The sequence below is a fragment of the Ovis aries genome, chromosome X (assembly GCF_016772045.2).
Source record: "Ovis aries strain OAR_USU_Benz2616 breed Rambouillet chromosome X, ARS-UI_Ramb_v3.0, whole genome shotgun sequence".
NCBI lineage: Eukaryota > Metazoa > Chordata > Mammalia > Artiodactyla > Bovidae > Ovis > Ovis aries.
In genome coordinates this window covers 34,084,163-34,094,714 of record NC_056080.1, presented here as the reverse complement: position 1 = coordinate 34,094,714, position 10,552 = coordinate 34,084,163, and positions in this window count along the sequence as shown.

Here is a 10,552-nt window from a genome sequence, read left to right as displayed (position 1 = left end):
AGGTTTTTTGCTGACCTCCCTGTCTGGGCTAATCAGCATTTATTAGGAAGTCCTAATTTGTAAGTGCAGAGCCAGGTATGCAATTATTAATTTGTTATCAACTATATGAAGGATGGCATAAATTGATAAACCTATTCTTTCTTAATCTTAACAAAGAAAACTAACAGATTTTTCCAAATAACATATGGTATGAATTCTCCATTGTTCACCATTCTATCATATGTGTATTTTTCATGATAAATTGAAGTTATTCAGTCTCTCCCTCTGTCTTTCTAAATTAACTTTCCAAAGTTAGAGTATAGTCTTTAATGCCTTTCTGAGATGCATTAATTGAGGCTTTCTTTTCACCATTACTTTATATTGTCAAATATAGGTACACTATTTCTTCTTCCTACATTCTTGTTCTCTGTAGTTACCTTGCCTTTCCTCCTAAAATCTGAGAAAATATGGTATATTAACAAGTGAAATGCACAATGTCTAGTGTTTTGTGTAGCTATGAATTTAGATCAAAATTGCCAGGCACAGATTTAGTCTTATCATTTTGTTTACACAATGGGAAAAATTCAGCTTATTAAATCTTTCATAGAATTGCACCCAAGCTTTGCCAAATAAGAAAGCTGGACATTTTCTGGGTAGTGACTTTTTACTTCTAATTTTCATAACCTAGAGATCAGGCTGTTGCTTTCACATGATGTTTGTTGTATCTCATGAGTGAAGTTTGCTCTGCCTTATAATTGGGGCTGGTGCACGGGGATGACCCAGAGAGATGTTATGAGGAGGGAGGTGGGAGGGGGGTTCATGTTTGGGAACACATGTACACCCGTGGTGGATTCATGTCAATGTATGGCAAAACCAATACAGTATTGTAAAGTAAAATAAAGTAAAAATAAAAATTAAAAAAAATAAATTAAAAAAAATAAACTCCTTTTGTTTTTCAAGAGCTATATTATAAACAGATGATATAGTTCCTGATTGAAAATGCACTTTAAATACCTCCACACAAACTTGAAAATAAATAAATAACCCAGCAACAACCAACACCAAGGTTAAAGGGAAAAATCAGAATTGAAATAAACTAAATGTTTAGCATTAAAGGAGTTGGGATTGTGAATGTATTTAACTGTGTATTTAAATGTATTTAAATATTTCAAATTTTCTGTGACACGGTGTATAACATTTGTAATGTTAAGAATATAAAAATAAAAGCTTGGAGCTGTAAGTTTAAAACTAACATTAGAGAGCTAAGGATTTAGATTTTACTTTGAATGGTTTGATTAATGATGGTTTGGATTGTCTATACATTTAGAAGTTTTGGTGGGAAATAATTTATAACATTTCTACTAAATGTATTATATCTGTATAGATATTTGTATGTCTCTATATATTGTGTGTATGTGCATGTATATATGTAAAGTTCAAAAGTATTTTATTGCCTATCTCATTGTATATAGTATATTTTGAGTTGGAAAACTTTTTAACAGATACGTAACCCTGCTTTGCTGTAGTCTAGAAAAACCCCAAATTATTTTTTAATAGATGTTTTCATGTAGTGTTAATGGGATTATGGGTTATTTTATGGCAGAATGCCACAGTGATAGTTGAATCATCAAATAATTCCTAGATTACTTCTAATATCAATACCTGGAGGTTATTTCTAAGTCATACTTGTAACCCTGGGTCGACTTTATGATGCCCTTAGCTTAACAATCCTAAATTCTTTGAAAAGCTTTGTTAAGGACATAGTCTAGAGCCTTTAAAAAAGGTATAAATAATATTGGTCTCGATATCTTGTAGATAGACCAATGTTTCAAAAAAGATTTTCACAAATTCCTGGTAAAGGCGCTAAAGCAGAAAAAGGAAATCCAGTTCTGATTGTCTACCTTCAATTCTTTTTAAAAATTTTTTATTTATTTTTCTGATTGATCGAAAATTGCTTTACAATTTTGTGTTTGTTTCTGCCGTACACCAACACGAATCAGTCATAATTATATATATATCCCTTGCCTCCCTCCCCTCCCTCCCCTCCCCCATCTCAACCCCTCTAGTTCATCACAGAGCACCAGGCTAAGCTCCCTATACTATCTAGCAACTTCCCAGTATCTATTTTACACGATAGTGTATATATGTTAATGACGCTTTCTCAATTCGTCCCACCCTCACCTTCCCCCACTGTGTCCACAAGTCCATTCTCTATGTCGAGTAAAAAAAAGATGTACAACTTGAGAGTTGTGAGTTAAGTTTTAATTGGGGCAAAGTGAGGACTGCAGTCTGGGAGGCAGCATCTCAGATAGCTCTGAGAGACTGCTCCAAAGTGCCAGTAGGGGAAAGTCAATATATAAGGTTTTCATGAAAAGGGAATTCAATACCATGAAGGACATTTTACAAAAGGTTTTTTGCTAGTCATGAGGATCTGATGTCACCATGAAGGGATTTAGTGCTTCTCTATATATGAGAAGATGCAAGGATTGAGATCATAAAATCTGTTCCTAAAAACATCCAACTATCTAAAGACCTGTCCCACCAGATTCCCTGGAGTAGAGTGCCTCATTCCACCTTGAACTCTGTCAAGGGTTGCTGAAGTCAACAGCTATAGCAGCATGGGGTTCAATCTCCATAGAGGCAGATGGCAAATGTCTTTGTTGTTCAGTCATTGGCAATGCTCTTGGTAAGTGCCAATCTGTAGTTGACATCCACTAGGTTAATCAGTACCATTTTTCTAGATTCCATATATATGTGCTAATATACAATACTTGTTTTTTTCTTTCTAACTTTCTTCACTCTGGATAAGAGGCTCTAGGTTCATCCACCTCACTACAACTGACTCAAATTAGTTCCTTTTATGGCTAAGTAATATTCCATTGTATAAATGTACAACAACTTCTTTATCCATTCATCTGTTGATGGATATCTAGATTGCTTCCATGTCCTGGCTATTGTAAATATTGCTGCAATGAACACTAGGGAACATGTGTCTTTTAGAATTGTGGTTTTCTCAGGGCATATGCCCAGTAGTGGGATTGCTGGGTCATAAACATGGAACATCCTCTGGATCATTGAAAAAGTAGGAGAGTTCCAGAAAAACATCTATTTCTGTTTTATTGACTATGCCAAAGCCTTTGACTGTGTGGATAACAATAAACTGTGGAAAATTCTGAAAACTAATATCATGGCATCCGGTGCCATCACATCATGGCAAATAGATGGAGAAATAGTGAAAACAGTGGCAGACTTTATTTTTCTGGGCTCCAATATCACTGCAGATGGTGATTGCAGCCATGAAATTAAAAGACGCTTACTCCTTGGAAGGAAAGTTATGACCAACGTAGACTGCATATTAAAAAGCAGAGACATTACTTTGTCAACAAAGGTCCATCTAGTCAAGGCTATGGTTTTTCCAGTGGTCAGGTATGGATGTGAAAGTTGGACTATAAAGAAAGCTGAGTACCAAAGAATTGATGCCTTTGAACTGTGGTGTTAGAGAAGACTTCTGAGAGTCCCTTGGATTACAAGGAAATCCAACCAGTCCATTCTAACAGAGATCACTCCTGGGTTTTCATTGGTAGGACTGATTTTGAAGCTGAAACTCCCACCTGATGCAAACAGCTGACTCATTGGAAAAGACCTTGAGGCTGGGAAAGATTGGGGCAGGAGGAAAAGGGGACGACAGAGGATGAGATGGTTGGATGGCATCACTGACTCAATGGACAAGGGTTTGGGTGCACTCCAAGAGTTGGTGATGGACAGGGAGGCCTGGCATGCTGTGGTTCATGGGGTCGCAGAGTTGGACACGATTGAGTGACTGAACTGAACTGAAATATTGAACAAGATAGAAAGTCCAGGGACAAACCCACACACTTATGGGCACCTTTGACAAAGGAGATAAGAATATACAATGGAGAAAAGACAATCTCTTAATAAGTATTGCTGGGGAAACTGGACAGCTATGTGTAAAAGAATGAAATTAGAACACTTCCTAACACCCTATTCAAAAATAAACTCAAAATGGATTAAAGACTTAAATCGAAGGCCAGAAACTATAAAGCTCTTAGAGGAAAACATAGGCAGTACACTCTTTGACATTAATTTCATCAAGATTCTCTATGACCCACTTCTTAGAGTAATGGAAATAAAAATAAAAGTAAACAAATGAGACCTAATAAAATTTAAAACCTTTTGTACAGCAAAGGAAACTATAAACAAAATGAAAAAACAACCCTCAGAATGGGAGAAAATAATTGAAAACAAAGCAATGGGCAAAGGGTTAATCTCCAAAAGATATAAGCAGCTCATACAGCTAAATATCAGAACAACAAACAACCCAATCAAAAAATGGACAGAAGACCTAAACAGACATTTCTCCAAAGAAGACATACCAACAGCCAATAAACACAGGAAAAAATGCTCAACATTGCTCATTATTAGAGAAATGCAAATCAAAACTACAATGAGGTATCACTTCACGGCAGTCAGAATCACCATCATCAAAAATCTACAAACAATAAATGCTGGCGAGGATGTGGAGAAAAGGAAACCTTCCTACACTGTTGATGAGAATGTAAACTGATACAGCCATTATGGAAAACAGTATGGATATTCCTTTAAAAACTGGGAATAAATCTACAATATGACAGCAATTCCATTACTGAGCATGTACAGTGCCTTCAATACTTATCCTCTACTCTGTGTTTAAGGACTCTTCCTTTCATTCCACCCTAAGGAGATAAGCTAACTGAGACACATACTCTACTCCTTGAGGCCTGAAGCTAAAAGCAAACAGGTATTATTTTTTTAATAGTTCTATTGAATAATACATGAACATGTTATATCAAAGTAAATTTAAACTGTATGTTAGATATGCTTATCCTTCAAATCCACTGATTATCTAGATACAGGATTTTTCTTCCCAAATCCACTGCCTCAAATAGCACTTTCGCCTCTTGACATTGTCTGAATCCCTCTACTCATCAGTTGAACCATATTCTCCCAATGACACTATTTTTTATTCTATTATAGAAAATAATTTAGAGTTTATTAATATTTATTTCTGTAACCACCACTTATAACTGGAACAGGAGTGAAGAGGGCAGGGCACAACTTTTGAAAGAATGACATAGCCCAAGGATACAACATAAACCAATAAGAATCAAATGGGTCCAAGATGGCAAACAAGTAAACTTCAACTAGACCTTGATCTTCAATCAGCAAGCTAAATGACACACCCAAAGGTGCTATCACAGTTCCAAGGCACCACCAAAAGACCAAAAAGTGGGTGGTGGCCAACTCGTGGAAATCTCCACCCCTTCCCCCAAATAGTTGGAATAATCCTGCCACTCATTAGCCTATGAATTTACCCAGCCCATAAAAGCTAATCATGCCTCATTTCGAGGCCGCCAGACTTGCCTTCTGTGATGGCCCCCACTCTTTCTGTGGAGTGTGTTTCTCTCTAAATAAATCCACTTCTAACCTTTCATTTTGTCCCTCACTGAATTCTCTCTGAAATGAGACATCAAAAACCTGAGCTTCATTAGGCCCTGATACCAGGTACTGTGGGTTTTGGCTGGGTTTGAGTCCCAGCCAGATGGGTTAGAGTCCCAAAGTGGGTTTTGGCTGGATTTGAGTCCCAACCATGGAGAAGGAAATGGCAACCCACTCCAGTATTCTTGCCTGGAGAATCCCATGGACGGAGGAGCTTGGTGGGCTACAGTCCACGGGTCGCAAAAAGTTGGACATGACTGAGCGACTTCACTACACTTTCATGTGAATTAGAGTCCCAGGCAGGGTTTTCGCTGGATTTGAGTCCCAGCCACATGGGTTCAAGTCCCAATCTAAGGTAACCAGTTTCATAACCACTGAATGAGAAAAATATCATAACAAAACCCATATGGAAAGGAGATCCCTAAAGTGGGGGGAGGGATTTATATTTATTTTTCACAGATCCATTGACTGAATTTGTCCAGTCCTTTTAAAAGAGATGTGAGACAGCACTAATTCATCCATGTCAAGAAATATCAGTACTGTGCTAGACTCTAAGAATGCCGCATCGAGTGAAATAGATAAAACCCATGCACTTACATATTTACTTGTCTGGGGGAGACAGACAGATTATCCTATAAACAGACACAGTTAACAACTGAGATGAGTGTTATATAGAGTGTAAGTTCGGTTTTGTTAAAGTGTACAGGGAACCTAATTTCTGTTGAAAACACAAGGAAGCCTCTTTTAGATGTAATCATGCACAGCATGTCTTCAAGGATGAGAAGGGAAGTTAGGCATGGGAAGGGCAGGGGTGGGGGAAGATGGACAAAGGGCCTGAGTTAAGAACTCTGGGTGCCTGAGGGTGCCTGAGGTCAGGAGTGAAAAGCACAAATAGAATGTAGCAGGGCGATGCAGGACAAGGAGCTTGTAGAGGAAGACAGAGGTCAGCTCCAAAAGGATGTGGGATATTGTTTTCAGTCTAAAGGGAAATCCTTGAAGAGTTTTGAGGAGGAGGTGACATGATCCAGTTGACATCTTAAGGAGATCATACTGTAGTTTAGGGAGAATAGATCAAAGAATAACAATGTATGAACATTTATATTCACAAATCTAGAAAAGGTAATGAAATTGGGGGCATATTACACATACTAGATATAAGAAAATGGACCACCTAATTCACCTAATGGAAAGAATTATATGTCAGGAAATAGATTCAATTTTTCTAATGAGAGAAGTGTTTGTTAGGAGCATGAGAATTCTAGAAAAAAATTCCTAGTAGACAATACATACATGAACTTTCTCACGTTGTTGCAGAAACCAGTACTCAAGAAACCAAGCACCACACTTGGAGAGTTGGAGAATCAGGTTGATTATGTCGCCGGGCCCAGAGGAGTTAACACTCCAAGCTCTGAGCCCAGGTCACAGGGGTTACAGGGTTTTTACACATGGACAGGCATGATTAGGCAGGTTTGCAGGGGCTGGGCAATTGCAAAGAGCAGGACAAGGGTGAGTGAGATAAGCTCCAGTTCCTAGCATATCTGAGACTATGTGACTTACGTGGTCCAGACTTTGCAAGGAGCAAGCTGAGTTACAGAGGCAAAAGGAGCAGGAGGTTATGTAAAGTTTTAACTTTTCCTCTTCATTCCCCATCTCTTGATGTTTCTATCACTCATTGTAGAAAGAATTCTCATGTTTTGGTAGGACATTCAGAGCTTCCCGTCATTTAGGGGGCTATATTGAACTATTACCATTTGTAACTTTATGGACTCAATTCGAGAAGTTATGAACTGGGTAATAGCACTGAGAATACAAGGGCCAAGCAAGAGTGCTGCAAAGAACATGAAGAGAGGACCGATTAAAGGGAGAAGCCATGATGCCCAGCTCCAGATATTGTTCCAATTACCCCAGGAATTTGTTAGTTTCTCTCTCCTTTCCATGATTCGCTCCCTTAGCTGTTGGAACACGTCCCTGACTATTCCTGATTGATTTACATAAAAGCAGCATTCTTTGTTCAAGAAGAGGCTGAGTCCTGCCTTTTCAGCTGTCAGTAGGTCTAGCCCTCTCCTATTCTGTAAAACCACCTCAGCCAAGGAATCTAATTGGTCCGTGATTTCATTTGTCTGCATTATTGTCCCTGTCCAGTAGGTTTTTCCATGTATTTGGCAGACAAAACACCTGTTCTGGGTTGTAACATCTGCCTGGCATTTGGGGGTAGATGGAGGCCCAAGGGCATGATGGCAATGCCATGGTGTCAGGATACTGCCTGGGGTTTGGATCCTCTGGTGGGTGAAAGGTAGCAGCAGTGGAGGGCATAGCTGGAAAACATTTTTGGCACCCAGACCCCTGGATATACATCTCATGGTTATGAAGGCAGTAGGTGATTGGCCTATAGGATTGGCTATCTATACATTGTTCTAGCTGATGGTTAAGTAAGCGATTTTCCAAGGGTTAACTAATGTTGACAGGTGCATGATGGATAAGGAATGGCACCATCTGTTACAGCAAGGGACACCAAAAGGCTGCAAAACAGCCTGCATATAACAGATAACTAAACACTAGCAAAAGGTTTTCTCCCCATCTTTGGGTTGTCACGGCTATAACAACTGAACCTATCATGAAGGGGGGGTCAGCTATACTGTGAGCGATTTAGTTAGTAGGGAGAATCGATCATAAGAGACATCTAATAAGAATGAGGCTTCCCACTACAGTGAGATAACAGACAGCTAACCGCAGCTTTTGACCCAAATCCCAGTCATGGGGTGTGACTGAATCTAGTCCTGTAGCGAAGAGCAGAGCAATAATACCAATCAGGGATAGAGGCCAAGGTTGACAATGAAAATCCATTGACATTTTGATAGCCAGATCTTCAAGATTCCGCCTTGTGTTGATTAGTCAGCTTCTGGAGTGACTAGAGCAGGGCTGTGTCTTACATGGGTGAGGGTCATTATTTTTGGAACCAGACCTTGAGGGGATTTTCGGGGTCCCGAATTGCTTTCCAGGTGTTCTCATTACAGGAAGTCGCTGCCTTCTTGGCTCTGGTGTGGTGGATCCAAGGGATGACACCTATAACTTTATCAACAGTAGGGGTTGCCAGGACGACCCTGTGAAGGCTTGTCCAAACTGGCTGAAGTGGTTCCTTTTTCCAGTCTTTAACCCATATCTCATCTCCTGGCTGAGAGGGATGAACCCAGTTGCCCAATGGAATGGGTGTCTTCTCTCAGGTTTCTCGGGTAATATGGCAGAAGACTTTTCCCAGGGCCTGGAGGTGTTGGGACATCTCCAGGTCAGCTAGTTGTTGGTGGTCTCCTTTGAGATTTTTATCACTGGGGGTGGTCTCCCATATAAGATCTCAAAGGGAGAATAGCCCGAGGACCTCGGGGTGCATTTACAGAGGGAGGTGAGAATCCACAGAATGATAAGCAGCTTGTTCCAACACTGTCTGGGTGTTGGCTGGGGCATATTCTTGTTGTGCTACTACTTGGAGAAACAAACTTAACAAGAAAATTAAAGAAGTATGGCCCAAAGATTAATAGAAGTAGGAAAGCTGTTGAGGCACTAGCCAGGAGAATCAGGTCCAGACATTGGTTAATGACATTAGTGTTTCTCTAGGTATGAGAAGATACAAGAATCTGGACTCATAAAAATCTTTACCTGAAAACATCAGACTATCTGAAGGCCTGTTTTTCTGGGTATTTCCCGGAGCACAGACTGCCTCATTTTTTTGTCTCCACCCTGAACTCCTTTCAAGTGGCCATCTTGGATTTCCCATAGCTCTGGCTCTTTGATTTTTAGCTGTTGTTTATCCGTTTTCAATTTCCTGATTTAGGAGCAGGTTTTGATTTATTGCTAGGTTTTAAGGACATCAGGATAGTGAAAGTCTAACTGTGAGGTGTTATTTTTTGTAGAAGCAGAATGAGCTTTGTCTACATGTACCATAATCTTAAATAATGTTTACTTTACCAAAGTAACAAAAAGATTTTAAAAACAAATATAAATCACTTAAAGGCAAAAAATTAATTATCTGTTATCAAAAGCTGCATTCTAAGAAAACTTTGTTCTCTAAACAGAAGACCAAATCTCAGTCCAGCTTACTGTTGATAACAAAATTTGTTTATCTGCTTAATCTTAGAAAGTCTTTTCCATAAATCTTGAAGAACTAGCAGTATTCTTCTGAAGGCATGAGAATAAAACCATGGAAGTCATGTTTAAAATCTGATTCTATTGCAATTGACAAAGAAACCTGGTCATTGTTGTTATATGTAACACTTTAATATGATAACTAGAATTGTAATTGACCATAGTTTATCAGGACATATCAGATCTATATGAATTTCACACAATTTTAGGATATCTATATTAGTAACATCAACCATACAGTGTAACTAATCTGGAAAGATTTTTTACCCCTTTAATAGTACTTCCCATGTAATTTAACATGTCCAATGAACTCAAGTAGCTTAGCTTTTGGGGATGTCTCAGGGGCCCTTTGAAGCATCCCAAAGTTAGCTAGAAGTCAAGTTATTTAGGAAGATTTGTCAATAAATATCAAAAGGGTTTATAACACTCAGTCAGGTTCAGTTCAGTTGAGTCACTCAGTCGTGTCCGACTGTTTGTGACCCCATGAACCGCAGTACACCAGGCCTCCCTGTCCATCACCAACTCCCCGAGTCCACCCAAACTCATGTCCATCGAGTCAATGATGCCATCCAACCATCTCATCCTCTGTCGTCCCCTTCTCCTCCTTCCCTCAATCTTTCCCAGCATCAGGGTCTTTTCCAATGAGTCAGCTCTTCACATCAGGTGGCCAAAGTATTGGAGTTTCAGCCTCAACATCAGTCCTTCCAATGAACACCCAGGACTGATCTCCTTTAGGATGGACTGGTTGGATTTCCTTGCAGTCCAAGGGACTCTCAAGAGTCTTCTCCAACACCACAGTTCAAAAGCATCAGTTCTTCAGTGCTCAGCTTTCTTTATAGGATCATATAAGTCACTGTAAACTAATAGTTATTCACTTAGCCAAGTTAACAAAAGATTTCAAAAGTAAATATAGAAGAGATCAATTAAGAGGTAAAGAAAC